Source organism: Pelodiscus sinensis, chromosome 5 (genome assembly GCF_049634645.1).
Source record: "Pelodiscus sinensis isolate JC-2024 chromosome 5, ASM4963464v1, whole genome shotgun sequence".
NCBI classification, from domain to species: domain Eukaryota; kingdom Metazoa; phylum Chordata; order Testudines; family Trionychidae; genus Pelodiscus; species Pelodiscus sinensis.
The window spans coordinates 43637305-43659082 of NC_134715.1; the positions used below are offsets into that span (position 1 = coordinate 43637305).

At 43.7% G+C, this 21778-nt stretch overlaps 2 long non-coding RNA genes across 2 annotated transcripts in view; one reads left to right on the forward strand and one right to left on the reverse strand.

Annotated features, from left to right (window-relative positions):
- The first annotated feature begins 225 nt into the window (after positions 1-225).
- The window catches only part of LOC112544305 (uncharacterized), a 92823-nt gene continuing 71270 nt past the window's right edge, over positions 226-21778 (forward strand). Inside the window, exons 1-4 of the long non-coding RNA XR_012904130.1 lie at positions 226-4710; positions 7674-7750; positions 12251-12449; positions 12666-16754. This is a non-coding gene — a long non-coding RNA (uncharacterized LOC112544305). The remainder of the gene's footprint in view (positions 4711-7673; positions 7751-12250; positions 12450-12665; positions 16755-21778) is intronic.
- Positions 12443-21778, reverse strand: part of LOC142829583 (uncharacterized) — a 93772-nt gene continuing 84436 nt past the window's right edge. The window contains exon 3 of the long non-coding RNA XR_012904131.1: positions 12443-12521. This is a non-coding gene — a long non-coding RNA (uncharacterized LOC142829583). The remainder of the gene's footprint in view (positions 12522-21778) is intronic.

Genomic DNA, 21778 nt, shown 5'->3' on the forward strand with positions numbered 1-21778 from the left:
CTGCCTCCTTACAAAGCGGCGGAGATTTGCCACTCGCCGCGCAGTTCCCTGATGACCCCTCTGACCGGACGCAAGGCATCTGGCCAGAGGGTGTCACCGGGGAACTGTGTGGCGAGTGGCAAACCTTCGCCTCTTTGTAGAGAGGCAGAGGAAACCCCGGGCAGCTGCGCGAGGCTTCCCCTGCCTCCCTGTAAAGCAGCAGAGGTTTGCCGCTCACCGCGCAGTTCCCCAGTGACCCCCTGTGGCCAGATGCCTTGCTTTCTGCCAGAGGGGATCACCAGGGAATGGCGCTGCAAGTGGCAAACCTCTGCCGCTTTGCAGGGAAGTAGGGGAAACCTTGCACCGGGAAAATTGTGTTATTGCGGGGATGGGGTCGTGTTGTTTGAAAAATGTTCCCTACAAAAAAAATCATGCTATCATGAAAACGTGTTAAGCGGGCACGTCTCAAGTGAGGAATTACTGGATTCCGCTCTAGAGTTAGCAGAGCCAAGATGCAGCTTCTTTCAGCTGGGCACAAATTCAGGGGCAGGGGCAAGGGCAGTGGCAGGCCCACCGACAGGAAGGGCAAAGGAGCTAACTGTTCCAGGGCCCAGCAATACAAAAGGGCCGGAGCTTCTGGCTGCTGCCCTTCCTACTGTGGCAACCACTGTGTCTGGAGCCCCAGGCCCTTTCAGTTGCTTCCAGAGTACCATGTGGTACATTCTAGACAGCACTGAGAGCTTCCTAGCCCCAGCACCATCCCTTCCACCAGAGGCCTCGCCTCTTGTAGGAGCAGGTCCTTCTCCCCCGGCCTTGCCCAGGAGTCCAGCCAGCTGTCAGCCCACAGGTGGCAGGTAACCCCATGTGCCCACAGTGCCCCACTTCTGTCTGCCAGGGGACAATTACCCCTTCCCTCCCCCACAAAAAACCCCACAAAAACCCCAGCGCTCGTGCTCCCACTCACTGTTTTCTGCAGGGAAGCACAGGAATTCTACAGAGGGGGGACGTTTTCTGCAGGCATGCAGTCACACGGAATCCCTCCAGGAGTAATGAGTAAAGTTATTCACATGTCTAAAGACAGGACCTTATGTACTATGCATAAGTAGGAGGAGAGTGGAGAAGTTGTCACAGACAAATCCTTCTATATTCTTTTAGGTTGCATTTTTTAATCAAGTCTGGTAGGTTTTCATGGAATTCTGTGTATATGTTGAATTAGATATGACAAACTAGGAAATGCCCCTTGAACTGCGCCCCTCTTAGAAACATACTTTTGTTGCATTCATGGAACTAAGTGGCCTGCTAGAACTTGTCTTAGAGCTTGTCAACATAGTGAGGTAATTAATGCATACTGTAGGGTAATTGAAATCAACATATTTGAAAATGTAGAAAAAAATCCAAAAATATTTAATAAATGTCAGTTGGTATTTTGTTGTTTAACGCTGTGTCTGAGATCTGTTTTGTTTGGGGAGGAAAGGGCGCTGGCAGCCTCTGTTCTGTAGGAGCTGGGCTCTTTGCATCCCAGCAGAATAATGTACAAGGAATTTAAGAAAATGAATCTCATTAGGCTTACAGTAGCTCCCTTCTTTGGGTTTCCCTGAGAGAAAGGATGTAGGACATGGGAATTGCAATTCTGGATGAGACCATTGGCCACTTAATCCAGTAGCCTGTTTCTGACACTGGCTGTCCCTCTGCAAGGTAGCAGGGGAATTGACTCTTGTTGGAAACTATAAATGGATGGTTTTAAGAATCGTTGTTAATGAAGCAGTAGAGCTGAGCTGAGTAAAATAGATGAGATTTTAATGCTCAGATTCACTCAGCGTCACATATTAAATATACCAAAATGTTTTTTCTTGTAGTGAATAACAGGCCTACTAGTACTTTATAGAATTGTACCCAATGAAGGAATCGCAGTGAGGGCATAGCAAAGTTGGAAAAGCACCTTTAGAATGGCTGCATTGTTATACTGATTCAGTGTAGTGCCAGTGGTCAGATCATTCTCTTAAACCACTGCATTGATATAGCCGCAACATTGTACTTTCAGTAAACATAGTGCATACGCTCTAGGGTTTTTCCATCAGCATAGGTAATCTCCCTCCCCAGAAAGGGTAGCTAGGTCAGTGGAAACTTTTTTTCATTGACCTCGCGCCACCTATAACAGGCGTAAGCAGTGTTTCTTAAACTTTTTAAGACTGAGGAATACCAAACAATTTTTTTTATGGGAAACACCAAGGATTTTTTTGTTGAGCCACCCCCCCCCCCCCCAAAGAAAGAGGTCAGGGGAGGGGGGGGGAGGAGAGATATTGAGCAAAAAAAAGGTTACCTGCCTCAAAAGGTTGGCCATTTTGAATTCTGTTGTTCTCCGTGGCACACGGTTTAAGAAACACTGAGCTTAAGTGAACAAAGTTGCATTTCTCAGCAGTATCAGTTTTTCATACTACTAAGGAGGAGAACTATGCTGATATAAATTTCCAGTGAAGACCTTCCTTTGAAGTGACAGGGAATACTTAGGGCTTTATGTCTGCACTAGTTGAGGGCAAGTATGAAGGAGGTGTACGGCTGTGAGCATTTTGTGGAAAATGTTAATAAATTTCACAGCAGAGCTTTGGTAATAGTTATGAAATTAAAAGAATGGCAGTTTAAGTTTGATTAAGAAAATAATATATTTACTGTGTGGTTTGTGAATAGTAAGGAAAAGGTCCAGAAAAATCAGCAAGTAAAAGAAGGCAATGAGAATAATAATATTACTTATAGTGGGGGCCTGGGAAAGATGTATGGTTTAAAGAGCAACCGATAAAGTGAAAAGCTGCAGTAACAAAACAAAGGAAAACTGTCTTAAAAGAAATAAGCACAACCCTTCCCACTGTTCTGCTAGTAAGAGGTAGGGCAGGGGAGATAAGGAAGGCCTTGGAGGAAGGAAAGTAGCAATGCTAAACTGCTTCAAACTGGTTTTTTTTTTAAATTAGCAAGTTAGCTGAAGTGCACAAAGAAAGTTGTGAATTTGAAGGTTCTTTGTCAGACCTTACCTCCTCGTGCTGGAGCGTGCCAAAACGAGGTCCCTTCCAGTTCTAGTATTCTGTGATTCTGAGACAGTTTCCCTAGGTCTGGCCTATTTCTAAATACCAGTCACTAGGAATGTTAGATATAATTTAATTGAATAGTCGTGTAACTGCACCAAACCTTATTGCCTACTCAGTTATTTGATAGTCCCTGGATATGGTGCTGGCAGCTAGTGCACTCCTGGCCCCATTTCAGGGGGAGCCCCTGCCACCCCGCAATGCTGACTCTGACACAGACAAGCAGTGTGGGATGGCAACAGCCTCTATCTGCAGGGGGCCCAAGCTCCCACCCTTTGGGCTCCCTTTGTGGCTCGGTTCTAGCTATGCATTTTGCTTAGCTGGAGTTGTGTACCTTAAGCCAACCTTCCTGGTCTAGTACAGACCAGGCCTAGGTGAGTGTCTGCAATTGGTTATTCTTCAAATTCTATGAATGTAGTTGCCAGCAGTTATGACTTACCACACAGCTCTTTCTAAGCAAGCCCATTTATTCTTAAAGTGAAAGCATCAAAGAGAAGACACACAAAACAATAAAAATGGTAAATTATTAATAGTAAAATGTCCCTTCTAATTCTTTGTAAATGCATTATGCTACCTTAACTATGTAACTATTGGAAAATCAATTTTATTAAGTGATGAAATGTACAATTTGTATTTTCAGTATTAAAAATAAAAAGAAATTCAACTGGGGCATTTAATTGTAGCTTGATTTTTTTGGTATGGTGGACATAGCTTGGGGGTATATATTAAGGAAAAATTCCTATTTGTGCTTATAAATTCACATACGTTTTAAAAGATCATTTTGATTTACATTTTTTTCAGTAAAGACAGTGGAGTACTTCTGTGAGTGAAGGATTGCAGAATCAGGCCCCAAACATGTGATTGCATAATTATGTTTGCTCATTTGAGTTTGTCAGCTTTTCTCCAGTTCAGAACTAGAATATTTTTAATTATTTTTCTTTTACAGAATTTGGTCAGACTTCTCCAATTAATCAATCATACATAGTATGTAAAATACTATATTTTTAAAGCATGTGTCTTGTTAGAAAATGACAGCTGTCACTGCATTTCTCTTATAATGAACTCTGATGGAAAGAAGCTATGGCTCATGTGTTTGGTGCATGCTAATAAAGTAATGATATTACTAGTAAATTCATGGCATGTTCAAAGCTAGTCTGTCTGACAATAACCGACTTGCAGAACAACAGCTTACTAAGGTAGTGACAGAAGCGCATTAGAAGTGTCATTCATAGTCTTAACCAGTGAACTGAAATATATTAATGCTTGTCAGTCACTCTCCTAACCATATTTTCTCCCTTTTTTTCTCACTTTCCCCCTCCTCCTGTTTATCAGTTTGAAACACTTGTACATTGTGTGCTGGGGTTCAGATGGTTCTACATGCATTTGGGGACAGATTTTTGAAAACTAAAGGTGTGTGTTGAAAAGTATCTAAAAAGTTGTACGTGCTGTTACACAACTGCATGCCCAAATGGTTCATTGGGCACCTAAATTGCTGTCTGAAATTGCACATGTAATTTTGGTAAATGTATGCACACTTCTTACACGATCAAATTGGGTTTTTTTATGTGGATCTGAGCATCTGCCTTCTGAACATTTGGCTCTGAAAATCCAGATGGACGTTTGCTTCTTCTTAAAATAGGGTCCATTTCTTTAAAATGTAAGTATTATACCAGAGCTTTTGATATGAAACTTTCTGCGTGGTGGTTCTGCATATTTCTCTATTCTCCTGCTGTTGACAATCTCCTCCCTCCTTTGAACCACATTCTTCTCTTCATGTAGCAGCCCTCTATTCCATCCTCAGCAAATTCACCTTCTGTTTCATCATCCTCTCTGATTTCTCCAGTCATTCAGTTCCTTGTTTTCATCTGATTTGTTCTACAACCCTGAATCAATATTCTCACTCACCAAAACAGCTTCTTATTTGATCTGGTCTTCACCAGATATTGTCTCTCTTTCATCTTTGTCTAATAACTACCTCATTACCTGAACCACGTGTCTATCAGCAACTGCTCCTTTTTGGCTCAGTCCTCTTTTCCTCTAATCTTTTCAGCTCTTGCTTTTCTCCATTACAAGCTATTTGGGGCAGCTGCTCACTTTTATTTCGCATGTTTAAAGCACCAAAGCATAGTTAGGCCATACTCGTGGACTTCATGCATTGTAATAATATAAATGTTAAATAATGTTAAATTCAGTGCTAGAGAGACAAGGTGAATGAGGTTTCATCTTTTATTGGATCAATATCTGTTGGTAAGAGAGACAAACTTTTGAGCTACATAGAGCTCTTCTTCCAGTCTGTTTGGCTCAAAAACTCGCTCACCAAGTAAAAGATATTACAATTACCCGCCTTTAGGATTGCCTTGCCAGCTTTCTAATTGCACAAAATTGAACACTCCTGCTCCTCATCCTGCCCCACTTCTTCTCTAAGGCCCCACCACCTGCTTGCTCTCCCCCACACTCACTTAGGGTATGTCTGCACTACAGAGTTTTCTTCCTGGAAAAACAGCCATTTTTCCAAAAAAAAAAATGTCAGTTACATCCACACTGCAATTGCATTCTTCCAAAAGAAAATCAAAAGAACAGAGGGGGGTTTCCGACATTGGTAATGCTCATTCTATGAGGAAGAAGCCTTTTTCCAAAAGAGCTCTTTCGAAAAAAGGTATGTGTGGACGGGGAGGAGGGAGTTCTTTCAAAAGAAGAGAAAAGAGGAAAATGCACAAATGCCCTGGTGGCCACTCCGTCCATAGTAATCACAGCTGAACTGCGAGATAGCAGATTGCTTTTCCAACACACTTTTGCAGTGCGGACGCTCTCTTTCGGAAGAAGTTTTTCCAGAAGATCTCTTCCATAAAAGCTTCTTCCGAAAGAAGCCTGCAATCTAGACATAGCCTCAGATACACCAGGTTTGGAGTGCTGGAGTGAGGGCTCTGGCTGAAGGTGTGGGCTCTGGGAGGTGCCAGAAATGAGGTGTTCAGGAAACAGGAAAGGGCTTGGGGGTGAGGCTGGGAATGAGGGTTATGAGGTGTAGGAGGGGGCTACGGGCTGGGATTGGAATTTGGAAGGGGAGTTCAGGGTGTGGGGTCCCAGCAACGTTTACTGCAGCTCCCTAGAAGTAGCCACCAGGTTGCTGCAGTCCCTAGGCACAGGGAGGCTCAACAAATTGACCCTGCAGCCAAGGGTCCCTTTTCAATTAGGAGTTCCAGTAAAAAAAACCAGACCCCAGGCAACCCTACCCCCTTTGTCTCTCTAATTTCCTGAGACAGACATGGCTAGAACACTCCATACAACTTGGAAAATTTATTTCTGTTCTCCACCCTCAACTCTTTTGCCCCCTCCCAAAAGAACTCCTGCCCTGTCAACTCCTAGTCCTGGCTCACCCTCAACTTCTGTTTCCCCAGCTCCTGCCTTCTTGAAGCTGAGCGTCTCTGGTAGAGGGTCTGAAACCATGTGGATTTCTACTATAAATTTGTGCTTTTTTTTTCTTTTATCCCTTCTCTCCTTTTAATGGGGTTTCCCCCAAGACTCTTTCCATGGCCTATTCCCTTTCTTCTGCTATACCATTTTTCTGGGTGCTATTATCTGTTTGGCTTTGATTAATATATTAATGCCAATGACTCCCAAATCTGCTTCTCTAGCTAATGAGCTGTCTCCCTTTATCTGATCTAGCATCTCAACTCATCTCTCTGACATTCTTTGTGGATTTTTTTTTTTCAACACAAGCTTCTCATTTCTACCTTTAGGTTTCTTCACTATTTAACTCTGCCCGGTCAATCAGATCTATTATTGCAGTGTTGTTTAAAATTATTATTACTTTAACTTGTATTACTATAGTGCCTAGGATTTCCAGTCATGCATCTGGTTCCTTTTCTGGTAGGTTCTGCACAAACATAGAGCAAAAAGACAGTCTCTGCCCCAGCTTTCACCCCTGATCCATTGATTCCAGCCTTTACCTCCAACTTGTCCACTCTTCCCTCAGACACCTTTTGAGTTTTTCTCACCCTGCCTCCTATCCCAAAATCCAAAACCTTACCTCCATATTGCCTTCAAATACTCAAAAGACACCTCTGTGGGGTTCCCACAGACACTGCAATCTTGCTACGGTAGGGATCATACTGACCTTCATGTTCCCTTTAATTGTATCTGATTCTCCTACTTCCCAATTCCTTTGTTTGTGTCTTCTGCTTGCTGAATTCTCCATGATTCTAAACTGAGCACAGAAGGGTCCTCACCCCCTAATTAAGGCTTCTTGGTGCCACTGTGCTACAATAAATAATGATCATGTTAGTCTACTCATTCTTGTTGAATAAACTCAACCTCCTTTTCTCTTCCCCTCTCAATGAAAATGTGCACCAAAGGGGTGGAGCAAATGGGATTTTATTAAAGGAGAAAAATTAGGGGAATAGGATTATTTTTATTATAGTACCTAGAAGTTCCAATCAAAGAGGAAGTTTGCTTTAGGTAATTGCTTCATATCAGATATCCATAATGAGCAAAGTTATAATCTTTCTCAAAAATATTGTTGATAAATATTTTGGAGAGTACAATTTATCCACTGACAGTGGTTTTTGATGAGTGTATCTAGCCATATTACCTAAGTATTTATTTTCCCCCTCTCATATATAGTGTACCAGTGAAGGTGAATTGGACACAGTATGAGACAGGAGTACAGAGGATCAAACAGTTTTGTCACCCTATTCTGGGTAGGTCTGTCTTTTTCTTATATTTTTGGCAACACTTGTCTAGTTTGTCAGGACAATCAGGTCTCATTAAAATAATTGATCAGAAAATCTCCCCTATTTCTCAGCCCCTTCCAGGATCCCCCAGGACTCCCTGTGATCAGCAATGCTTTGTGTACCCCACTCCACGCATTCCAGAATATAGAAGTTTTTAACATTAGAGCTGTCTGAATAATTTAATTTTTCAGAAAGTGTACCTTTGTATCACTGGGATTCTGTCTGGTCAGGTGCTGTTCTAATTTCTGGTAGCCACCTTGCCTCTAGCAGGGCTGCTATGCTAGGGGCTATGAGGAAGGGTAGTAGTCAGTATGCTGGCCCTGCATAGCTTCTGCTCCAGAGAAATTTTCTCACAGACTGCTGTGGCTCCTTTATAACTCTGTACATCACCAGAGCAGTCTACAGGGACCTGGGCAGAGACCATAAGCATGTTTGGACCTCATCTATTTTTTTTTCTGGCAGTCAGTGCAAGGAGTTCCCATCAGGCAGAATATATTTTTAAATTCTCACCAAAGGAAATAAATATGTCGCTACCTTGTGCAGGCTGAGCACTGCTTTACTGATAGCTGGAGTAACAGAAGTTACGACTGCAAGCTGTTGACCAACTGCGTAGAAGTGGAAGGTCACTGCAAAGGGAAAATTTTGTATGCACACATTTAAAAGTAGAGGAAATGTAAATGTAACTGATATGCCAGCAGTTATTTGTAAATATCTGGCTTCAATATTTCCTGTTTTCCTCTACTGTGTTGCCTGCTTTAAAGGCCAAGTTTATTATTCACTCTTCATAAAAATCCCTGATGGAATGCAGCCATGTGACATGGTGTGACAGATCGGGCCAGGTTTGGGCACCGCTGAAGGCATCCACTCAGGGCAAATTGCTCAAAACTAGGGCTGCTTACAGCCCCAGACTGGAGACCTTTCCCAAACAGGTCACAGACCAGTCACACAGAGCACTCCAGCTGCCAATCTGACTAGCAGGAAGCCTCATGAGCAAAACCCCTCAGACACCCCAGCTCTTCCTGTGCCAAATCAACCCCGGGCCTAACACAAAGATGAGGGATTATAGGACGCAATCTTACCTACTCCGAATGGGTTCTTCTGATCCCAAAGAACCAGCCACAAATCCCCAGTCAGTTTACACTTTGGATCTTACCCACAAGAGCATGCTGGGCCAATCCTTTAGAATCTAAAGATTTATTAACAAAAGTGAAAAAAGGTTGAAAGTAAAGTTATTAAGGAGACTACATTACATGCATCAAATCACCAAATTCTTGATGCAGGCTCTCAGCAGAGATGTTATAAACTGCTATCTTAAAAGTCTCTGGTGTACATCCTATGTCAGGATGGGTCCACGATTCTTCCCAGCTCTCTGTCCCTCACAAAGCTGCATCTGGGATCAGTAGCAGAATTGAAGACAAGATGGAGACAGACTCATGGGATTTTTATATTCCTGGTGTCTCGCAAGCTGGAGCTGGTCACATCATCTAGTGACCTATTTGTGTTTCACATGCAAGTAGCCATGAGGCACTGGCTAGTTTGCAGACTTCCAGACGTATTCCTCATCTGTGTATTGGCCACTCTGAGAGCCATTGTCCATGGAGCAGTGCTAGTTAGCACAGCCATTCACTGAACTATTATTCCTCACAATAGGCAGTCCGGGCCCATTGCTCCCTCCCAGACAGAGAATATTTACAGTACAAGAACAGAGCCCATACTCATCATTTCTCATACAAACATCATAAAAGTACATGAACAGCATACATAGAATCAGTAGATCATAAGCTTTCATTTGACACCTCACATGGCCCACTTTGTACAGAATTTGGGGCAAACATCACCTGTGGGTGCAACAGTGATCTGTGCTCACTTGAAAATCCAATAACTTGACACCAACTCATAGAATTTTATCAAGAGTCTGGTAATATTTGGTGTTTTCTTAAAGCCTCAGCTCCTGGAGCAGGAAAGCATTAACTTCAGATGTGGCAGGTAGCAGCTGGAGAACAACTCTGCTCAACATTTCGCAAAAGGATGTGAAGAATATTGTATCCAATTGAGACTACGTATACAGAAATTAATGAACAATCACTTTCTTACTTAAACAGTTAGGACTTTGTGTATTCTTAGAGTTCTTTGCATCCTGTGTACTAAGAGTCAAGTCCTGAGATGCTTACTCAATTCTTACACTGGAAAACTCTTTGCCTGAGTAAAAACCAAGTTAAGCATTTGTCCAAAGAGCAGTTCCTTCTCCATCCATTAGAATTTACCAGATCAAGTAAACAATTAAAGGGTAAATTGGTTTCAAAGGTGGGGGACAATATGTTTTTGTCTAGTACTCTTTTCACAGAAAGTCATTTTAGTCTTTATTGACTTTCCCAACAGACTTTAGTACTGTCCTTGTATTAGTTTCCAGTAGATCAGTACTCTGACACACCAGCAGTGTTCTAAATCAACAGTCAGCATTCACTGATGAGGTTGAAATGAATTAATGATAATTATTTTTGCTCTGTGTACTGTATGCTTTGCATGCATATGGAAACTATATCTCTACAGCTATTTTGTTTGACTTGCAAAAAACACAGGCAGCACACAGTTTTATTCCATTTCTTTGTTGCACACAAATTAAAAAGTGAAGTCAGAGCCAAAAGATTTTTAAATATATTTTAATCATTTTCCATAGCCCTACAGCTAGGAGTTGTAACCTTATCATATTTTATAAACTTAAACCAGTCTGTGCCTGGACACTGCTGCAAAAAGAGGTGGAGGCGATTTGTTATAGTGAATGTTTCCCATTTCTAAAATTGTTCCCTGGAGAATTGCTCATTAGCATGTCCAGAGGCTGAGCATTCTTCGTCTATTCTCAGCCACAAACAGAGAAATATTCAGTATCCACACATAATACATGCTTATAACTTCACACACAGACATTATACAATTACATGAATAGCATATATAGAATCAGTATAAAGTAAGCTTTTGTTTGACACCTCACATGGCCCCCTTTGTACCCACTTTTGGGGCAAACACCCCCCCACGGGTGCAGCAGTGATATGGCTGCTCTCCTCAAAATCTAGTAACGTGACATGCCCCTTCCCTCCAAGCTCATAGTTGTGCAAGAGAAATGGCTTGGCAGTTGCTTTTCTGAGCAGCGTGTGGGTGGGGCAAGGCAAGCAGGGAGCCTGTCCTGGGGCTCTCCGCTGCATCTGTGGGCCAGATCTAATGGCTTGGCATTTTTGCCCAGCCCTGGTCTAATCAGTTCTTTTTTGGCCAACTTCCAGTTTGATTGATTATTTTCCTCTGTAACTTCTCTCTGAAATTTCAGATGGACCTAATTCTACACTGCCTTGCATGTGAGGTTGAATAGTGCTTTACACCTGTCAGAGTGAGTGTAAAACTCTACTTGCAGATTTTGTAGAGAATTAGGGCTAGTAGTAACATTTCACCCCAGAAGTGTCTGCAGCTCTGTGGATGTACATAAAATTGTGGGGGAACTAGGCTAAATGTAAATTCACTACTGTACTTTCTTATCTTGGGAATTCTAGAAGCAAAGCAAGAATTATTTTCAAACCAGAATATGTACTGGTTTTCATAGCACAGAGTTTCATTTAGTTACAATTTTTTTTATTTAAATTTCCTTTGAGTACAATTGGTTTTAATTGAGGAATTATTTAAAATGACACTCAGAATTCTACAAAATCTTAATGTAAAATAAATGATGTTTCCTAAACATCATACCTAGTATAAATCAATGCAATTATGTCAGAATGAATTTGTGAGATATTTTTCTATTTGTTGCTGAATATATTTGTGTAACACATTCATTTAGCACCTTTCATACCAGAAGACCTTGCAAACTATGAGACATATGTTGATCTAAAATATCAGAACATAATTCTTATTGAAGTTCACTGGAATACAACCAAAGAATGACTTTTTTTCTCAAAAGAATGAGGGGAAGAAGAATACTTAATTTAAATGTCTGTCCCAGCCCTTCCGCCTTCCCCCACAATTCTATGTACATCCACAGAGCTGCAGACACTTCTGGGTGAAATGTTACTACTAGCCCTAATTCTCTACAAAATCTGCAAGTAGAGTTTTACACTCACTCTGACAGGTGTAAATCACTATTCAACCTAACATGCAAGGCAGTGTAGAATTAGGTCCATCTGAAATTTCAGAGAGAAGTTACAGAGGCAAATAATTAATCAAACTGGAAGTGCCTCTGTTTCATTGAAGCACTTCGTTTCTATTGTAGTTAGAAGCCACTATTTTTGAGTGGCCTCTAAAACATGTACTGAGATCCTGATTAAAATTAGCCCTTTGTGTGATGTGGCTCAACTTAGCATGTGATACAGGTGTCATCTATACACATTAGTTTGAAATGTTATGCCCTAGGAATAAAGCCCTACTAAATTCATGGATGTGAAAAACATGTCACAAACTGTGAAATCTGTTTTTTTCTTCTTCGAGGATGTCTCTGTGGGTGCTCCACTGTAGGTACTGGGCTACTTTTCTGGAAGCAGTACCCGGCTGGACCGCGCATGCGCCATGGCATCTCACGGCATTTGCGCCCTTTTGCCTGAGTGCGCAGTCTGGACCCCGCCAGTTCCTCTCAACCACCTCAGGCTGCAGATGAAATGAACTGCGCTCTTCTTCAACTTGCCTTGTCGTAAGATTACCTTGTGTATAGTTCTTACTTTCCTCATTGTAGTATTGTTATTATTTCTTCCGTCCGTTTCTCCTTTACAAAAAATTATTAGAATAATATATAGTTAAATACCTCAGAGTTCGAATGTACCGTGTTTCCCCCTACGTTTCCCCCTCCAATGTTTGTACATAGTTATATAAATAATATACAAGCTGTTCTTTTTAAAAAAAAAAAAAGAGAGAAGAGAAGAGAGAGAAATAAGAAAATTCTAAAAGACTAAAATAATCATTATGCTGTCGTTGCCTGGGTTTAAAAAGTTCAACTCTTGCCGCGAGGCAATGCCTGCTTTGGACAGCCATTCCTCCTGTATCAGATGCCACACCCTGCTTCTGCCTCAGAGGATCAGCCCTCAACGCGCAGGGCCTCGTCTCCTTCAGCAGCGTCGCCAACCAGATCTTTACCCTCCGTCTTGCATGGCAGAGTCAGCTCTGGAGACAAGCCCACCACTTCTGGCACAGTGAAACCGCTTTCAAAAATACCCACGGTGCCGAAGCTGACGAAATCGGGAGAAGCGGCACAGTCTGCAGCACCAAGGATTGCATCGGCTCCGCCTGTACCCAAGCCTCCGGCACCGACGACCAAACCGGCACCGAGAGCGTCATCGGCACCGATAGCTACAAAATTGGCATCGGTGGGCGCTACGGCACTGGACAATCATGCAGCACCAGTGAGTGTAGCACCACATCCATCCATGGTCGGCACCGAGACCCCGGCACCGACAATTCCCCCACGCCGAAGCTGCTCCCGTTCACTAGTTTTTTCTCCGGCACCGTCTCCCTTCTCCACTGGCACCGCATTCTCCAGCTTACCACAATAGCCATCACAGGTCTTCATGCTCCCCACAACAATTATAATCTCCTTTTCTCAAATCATACCCTGACCATGGCAGACATCACCATTGTCATCGCTCCATCTCTTCTGCTTCCTCCAGAGCTTCTTACATCAGCGCTCGCTCTCCACACTCTTCCCACATCCATCATTGGCAGCATACCCAATCTGCTTATTCTGAAAGACGCTTGCCGTTGGACAGACTCTACCACCGTGATAACCTTTACCATCACAACTCTCGCAGCAGATATTCATATCACTGCAGATCCAGGTCTCACGGGCAATCTTGCTGTGAATGTGCATCCTCCAGGTGCTCACCAACTCTGGCTCCCCCTACTCCAACAGGACAAACTACATCCCCACCTCAACTTCCCTTGGAACCGGAGTGGAGTATACCCATCTTGATGAGCGGCCACCAGAGGTGTCTCCTGTTGACTCTTCTTCCCCAGTTGAATTGGATGTCTCTCCACCAGATGACCTTTGACAGTTTCAGGAGCTTTTTAAACGTGTCGTGGTCAGCCAGGAAATACCATTGGAGGAAGTGAAAGACATGCAACATCATCTGTTCAAAAATCTTCAACCACAGCACAGGTCAAGATTGGCTATTCCTTTGGATGAAGCCGTCCTAGAGGTTGCTGAGGAAATTTGGCACACGCCCGCATTGACACCACCGACTGACAAGACAGCCGATAGAAAATCCTTCATCCCCCCCAAAGGGAATGGAATTCCTCTTCACCCGTCCCCAGCCCAACTCCTTAGTTGTGGAAGCGTCCCATCACAGGTTCAAGACTCCACAATATAAACAAACAGCCTCGGACAAAAAAAATACGAAAAGGTTAGACTTGCTGGGTAGAAAAGTATACACATTGGCAACACTAATGCTCAGAATTGCCAATTATACAGCACACCTCTCCAACCATGTCTTCGACATGTTCTCAAAGCTGACCCCATTGATGGACCACTTTCTGGACTCTAAAAGACCCATATTAAAGTCTGTGGTTCAGGAGGGCTATACGTCAGCTAGACCAGCCCTCCAGATAGCCATGGATGTGGCAGATACAGTGACCCGTTTTAATGCCACTGCGGTGGTCATGTGAAGGGCATCTTACCTTCAGGCAGCGGGAGTCCTCAAAGATCTACAAAATAAGGTTGAGGACTTGCCATTTGACAGAGAAAAGTTGTTTGCTGAAAAGACCGACAGCGTATTGCACTCCTCGAAAGACTCCCATACAACTCTTAGGACATTGGGTATGTATACCCCTCCATTTAGAAGGTGATGATACACTCCATACCAGTGAAGATACGACTACCCATATGTTAGACAGCACTGGCAGCAGCCACAACAAAGAAATTTTGACCACCAACTCTCACGGCAAAGACCTCAATGGCGTCGAAACATAGGCAACCATATGCAGACCCCATCAAACAACAAATAGCAGGTTTGATGCCTTGGTCAGGGGCATGCAAACAGTTCTCTACAGCAGCAATGATCACCACACCCTAATTTTCCACCAACGTCTGAAGCCATTTTACCATCAGTGAGCCAAAATCACTACGGACAAATGGGTGATGAAAATTGTTCAATCGGGTTATACCATCCCCTTCATCACCATTCCTCCCCTCCGACCCCATCCCTTTTCAGGGTCCCATCTCATGAGACCCTGCTACACATCGAGGTCAACCATCTGCTCTCGCTAGGGGCAATAGAACCAGTCCCAAGCAAATTCAAGGGCAAGGGGGTTTTACTCCCACTATTTCCTCGCTCAGGAAAAAGTCAGGGGGATGACAACCGATACTAGACCTCCGCTACTTGAACAAATTCCTACAAAAACAGCGATTCAGGATGATCACACTAGCTGCTATAGTTCCCGCGTTAGATCGCGACAACGGGTTTGCGGCCCTCGACCTCCAGGATGCCTATTTTCATGTTTCAATCCCTCCAGCACACAAGAGATTCCTACGTTTTGTTGTTGGCACAGACCATTACCAGTACAAAGTCCTGCCATTCAGCCTTTCGTCCTCCCTCAGTGTATTCTCAAAATCCTGGTTGTAGTTGTAGCCTGTCTTCGCTGACGAGGAGTGATTATATTCCCATACCTGGACGATTGTTTACTCAAGGGACGCACTGCTGCCAAAATAGTAGATATGATTCGCATCACCAAGCAATCCCTTTCACGCCCTTGAACTCCTCGTCAATGAGCAAAAGTCCATTTTGCATCTGACTCAAGAGCTGGAATTCATAGGAACTCGGCTGGATTCAATGACAGCCAGAGCATACTTACCTCTGCAGAGATTCGAGGCTATCCAAGACCTCATTCATATCATCCAAGACAGCTCCACTGTCCAGGTCATCACTTGCCTGAGACTCATGGGTCACATGGCCACCACCACTTATGTGGTACGTCATGCCAGGCTACACTTCCGTGCTCTTCAGTATTGGCTGACACTAGTGTACAACTGCACCAGACACGATCTTCACAGGCCAGTAACTCCTCCACAATCTGTCCTTCAATCACTCCTTTGGTGGACAGGTTGCAAGAACCTTCTTTCTGGGGTACCGTTTCATCAACAGCAACCCTAGCACCGCATCATAACTGCTACTTCCCTTATAGATTGAGGAGCACCGTGGGTACGATTTTGGCACAAGGCCGATGGTTGGCACCAGAGACTCGACTCCATATAAACCTTCTAGAATTATGAGCAATTTTCAACGCTTGCAAACACTTCCGCGAATGTATTCAGGATATGACAGTGAGAATCCTCACAGACAATGTCACGGCCATGTATTACGTGAACTGTCAGGGCAGAGCTCGAGCCCGCTCCCTCTGTGTGGAATCAATCCGATTTTGGAATTGGTGCGTTCGCCACGGAATAACACCTGTGGCATCCTTCTTACCTGGCACTACGAATTTCACTGGGGACTTTCTCAGCAGACATTTTGCCATGGAGCATGAGTGGGAACTACACAACGCTATTCTCCACATCCTTTTTCAACGATGGGGAATTCCCCTAATAGACGTCTTCGCGACTCATCACAACAGAAAGTGCCGCAAGTACTGTTCCAGGGCGGGTTTTGGTTCGGGCTTCCTAGGAGATGCATTCTTTTATCAACTGGCACAGACATCTCCTATATGCCTTTCCTCCTACAGCCCTCATCCCCAAGGTTCTGCAGAAAGTGAAGTCAGATGGAGCCAGTATCATATTGATAGCCCCAGCATGGGCGCGTCAGCACTGGTTCCCCTTCCTCCATCGCATGTCATCACGCAGACCATTTCAGCAAAAGGGTGCAAACGCTGAGAGACACTGCAGCGCACGCACAGTCTGGCTGGGTACTGCTTCCAGAAAAGTCTCCATTCTGCAGCACCTGGGCAAGCCCAGCACCTACAGCGGCGCACCCCCGGGGACACCATCTCGAAGAACGACAGTTACTGCACCGAGGTGAGTAACTTCGCTTTTTTCTGTACTTTTACCCTATACTGTACTGATTTCACAGGGGAGAACAGCATTTCTCAGACTGGGGGTTCTGACCCAAAAGAGAATTATGAGGGGGGTCACAAGTTTATTGTAGGAGGCGGCAGTTTAGCTACCCTTATTTCTGTGTCAGGACTGTTTCCCACTCTGGCACTTTGAGTGCAGAAGGTAGGGGCCTGCAAGAGACCTTAAAAATACCTTGCCTCTATAGGTTTCTGCTTAAAAACTCTGCTTAAAAGGTCACAGATTCACTGACTTTGGGAGGTAGCTGCCACCACCAAGTGAAACGAAAGACCCCCTTTCTCCTTGAACCCAGGAAGAAAGCACTTGGATTTCTTCCAGAGGAATACCCCAAGCTCTTTTAGCAAAAGAGAGCTAAAAAAAAAAGAGAGAGAAAACAAACTGCAGTATCTAGTAGCTGATCTCTCAGCCTTAATCATGAATACACACACACAGACCTCCTGTTTCCTTCCAGGATACAAGAATCAAATTGTCACCTTAAAAAAGGTGATTTTATGAACAAAACAAAAAGATACTTGATAAAGCATACTTGGTTGCTGGTTGTTACAGAACAACTGAGTAAAACAAAACATAGAGATCATCTCTTGGTACAACTTAGATAGTGAATGGGGGAGGGAAGGCATAGATTCACATAGAGAAGCTTAACCAAAACAAAGAAAAATACCCTAATCGCAACTAAACATTCATTTCTTTCTCTAATCACGATCCATGCTCATCCGTACTTCACGGCCAGTTCACTCCCATGCCCAATATTCCTTGTAGGCATGGTAATTCTGATTACTGCTTGTTCCTCCCTCCAACTCTTAATTTAAGGGTCACACAAAGAGAAACCAGGTGTCTATATACAACTCAAATTTCAACTGTCTTTCCCATTGGTTTTCCTGGCTTTCTGCCAACACATCTTACTAGCTACCTGAGTTTAACCCTTTAGTCACTGAGTGCTGACCAGCACTCTTACTACCCATCACAGCTGCCTTCAGAGCTGGTGGCCATAGAGCAGCAGTTGCTGGCCAGGTGCCCAGCACCCTCTCGGCAGCAGCACAGAAGTAACAGTGGCATGGTATTGTATTGCCACCCTTACTTCTTTGCTGCTGCCTTCAGAGTTGGGCAGCCAGAGAGTACTGGCTATTAACTAAGGGCTCAGCTCTGCAGGCAGCAGCACATGGGTAGTGGGTGAATGCAGGGCTGGGGGAGGCAAGCCCCTAGCCCCACTCCTTCTGCTGAGGTCCCACCCCCAATGGGAGCCAAGTCACCTCTCTGCCCCCCACTACACTATGATGAGGTAGAGCAGCATGCTGCGCCCTCCCCCCCCCCAGCACGGGGAGGGCTGCCCCAGTCTCCCCAGCTTTGGAGCATGAGGAGGGCAGGTGGCACACAGTCCCGGTCTCCCGAACCCTGGAGCACAGGGAGGGCGATACTTGGGGGCAGCAACACTCTGCCCCCAGTATGCCTACAGTAGGTGTTCTGGGGGTGGAGTGTGGGTAGGCCAGGATAGCGGTTTGGGAAGGCAACGCCTTCCCCGGCCTAGCATATCAGCCGCCCATGCAGTAGCATCAGAGTAAGGGTGGCAATACTATACCATGCCTTCCTTACTTCTGCATTGTTGCTCACTGTAGCTTTGTCTTCAGAGCTGGGTTTCACCAGCAGCTGCCACTCTCTAACTGCCCAGCTCTGAAGGCAGCATCATTGCCAGGAGCAGCATAGAAGTAAGGGTACGTCTAGACTACATGCCTCTGTCGCCAGAGGCATGTAGATTAGGCTACCCGACAGTAAAATGAAGCGGCGATTTAAATAATTGCCGCTTCATTTAAATTTACAGGGCTGCCGCGCTGAGCCGACAAACAGCTGATCAGCTGTTTGTTGGCTCAGCACGGCAGCCATGTAAATTTAAATGAAGCGGCGATTATTTAAATCGCCGCTTCATTTTACTATGTCGGGTAGCCTAATCTACATGCCTCTGACGACAGAGGCATGTAGTCTAGACGTACCCTAAGGGTGGCAATACTGCAATCCCTCTACAATAATCTTGCAATCCCACCACAGGCCCCTTTTGGTTCAGGACCACTACAGTTACACCACCATGAAATTTTAGATCGAAATAGCTGAAATCATGAAAATTACAATGACTGTGAAATTGACCAAAATGGACACTGAATTTGGTAACACCCTACTTAGGAGTCATTAAATAAAGGAGTTAAGATCTCCAAGAAGCTAATCAACAAGCATGATGACTGTAGGATAGTCTGTGTCAGTGTGAAATACTGTGAAGTAGACAGAAATGTTCTGTTGTTCACCAGTGGCATTGAGTAGCCTTCCTTGAAATGTACAGATGGTATGATACTTTGACATGAGCAATGTGGATTATTCAATAGAGGTAATGTGATGGTCTCAGAGATGCCGTATGCACTGAGACACAACAATCACTTTCAGCAACTCATCATCCATATATCCAAATACATCATAATGATATAAGATGTAGAAATAGATCACAGTTGATCAGAGGTACCTCAGTTCAGGCTTAAAGCAATCCCCAAAGTTATTTTCCAGTAGCTCAGGCACATGTCCATTCATTAAATTCAGGAATAAATAATGTGCAAGTTTCCTGGGCACCATTATTTTTACAGTTTCTATATGGCCCATCATTGCATGAGATGAGGCTTCTCCTTTCATATCTTATAGAATCCTAGAATATTAGAACTGGAAGGGACATCAAGAGGTCATCAAATCCAGTCCCCTGCTTCTCATGGCAGGACCAAGCACCATCTAGATCATCCCTGACAGATGTCTGTCTAACCTCGTGAATGTGGATTTAGTTGGTAGGCATTATAAATAGTATAACAGTTGGAGTGTACTGCATCTTTTAGAGAAAGTCTTAGTGATACTTATAGAAACAAATCTCATTTTGCAAGTCAGTGCTATAGGGGATTAGATACTTTTCTGTACACTACCTCTCTAGTATTGAAAAGAATTAAACTTCATCTCATCTTGATTGACCATGCTAATAAAAAGTTATACTTTCAGATTCAGCCCATTATCAGAGAAGGATATTCTAATTAATTATGGATATTCCCAATAACTCTAGTTCACTTGAGAATAAACACTACCACAGAAGGATCCTGGGAAGACAACTGAAGGAGTGATAGAATTGCTTATCTCAGGAGATCCTTTTGTTACTTAGAGTGGGGGGGGGACCCAACATGTGACACAAGTCAAACCAGTGATGTAGATGTGAAGATCTTGGATTCACAGAATGTTAGAACAGCTGGATCCAAAAATCCATCTAACTGGCTGGAAACAGTCCCATTGACTTTGGGTCACCTTGTTTGATCTGTTCATCAGTCCTCACAGAGAACATGCCAATCACAACATGCTATTTATATTCTAGCACACTAGTTCTCACTGTTTGTATTGGTGACTCCTTTTATATAGCAAGACTCTGAGCATGATCTTCCCCCTTATAAATTAAAAACACTTTTTAATATATTTAAAACTATTATAAATGCAAAGCGAGGTTTCGGGTTGAGGCTGTCACCTTGCATTCCCCATGTAGTAACTTTGTGACCCACTGAGGGGTCCCTACCCCCCAATTTGAGAAGTCCTATTGTAGCCATTCCTTCAGCCACTTGCTGGCCCAGCTGACAGTGGCACTAGACATCTGCTTGGCCCAGCACACCACAGCTCAGAACCACTGAGCCCAAGTGATCCACCAGCCTCAGCCTCCCAAGTAGCTGGTGCACTCCACTACACCACAAACTTTGGGTCAGACCCTGAAATAAGGGGGCCTTTTAGGCATGATTTACCAGAAGTGGGGGAATCTCACTCTCGAGAGCTAGATGAGGCCCCCAGCTTGCCTGAATCCAGCCCCCAATGCTCACGATTCCCAACCATTATTGGGAAGCCCACACTGCTGCTCCAGCCCCTCCCCTCCTCCCAACACCCCACTGCGGGGCTGGAGCACACAAAATCTGCTAGCCTGGGCCCCCTTAGGTTCTGATGTGCTAGAGGAATGTGGGAAGTGTCTTTCTTCTCAGTCAGGGGCCATATCAATGAGGGGTTGTTTGTTTTTGCTTCTCACTTGTATGCGTCCCTGACTGATTTTTCCGTGGGACAGCAGCTACCAACCCAAAAAAGATTCCCCACTCCTTTTTAAACTAAATGAAACAAGGGGAGATTTTCTTCACTCAAAAATCTCATAGGGACTTCCAGCAAACAGAGTACAGGCAAAGATAGAGCTGTTCCTAAAAAAAGAATTAAGAAGGAATGTTGAAATACTAAAACATCTGTTTATAAATTCAAGGTGCATAGGAAACAAGAACTAGAAGCTAATGATAGTGATTACTTTCTGTTGGGCATAAAAATAACCTGATATTGAGGGATATCATAACTGTAAATTACTACAATCTGTGTATGAGACATACAAAGAGGTGATGGTATGTAACGGTAAGGTACATCTGATACTGTATGGTGATAGGGTGTTTGGTTTTTGTTTTGTTTTGTTTGTTTGTTTTAGGAGAAGGAGGTTAGAATAAAAAGAAATGCAAAGGAGAAACTAATGGAGTAGATTGAACAGAGTTCTTGGACTAAATCTCTGATTGTTAAAACTCACAATATACCAGTGTTGTGGGGTTTTATGTGACCCTTCTAGCTGTTGACTAAGAAATGCAGTTGACTATGATGTATCAAAGAGTTTTGTAAGTTATATAACAGGCAGCTTTACAATCCAAAATGAAAGAAAGGTCCTGGTTAGAGCATACAGGTGTCCATCTGACATCAGCCTATTCATCCCCATGCTTGGAATACAGGGAAAAGTGGCATAGCTCTATGTCTGTTCGGTGCTTGTCTTAGGCAGAGGAATAGTCTGTTTGGAGTGTGTGGCCTTTCTCACTCTATTATCTCTGCTTAGCAAATCTGGCTCAGTACCTCTTGAAATTCTGTTTATAAAAGTAATTTAAATCAGCTTCCATGTGAAC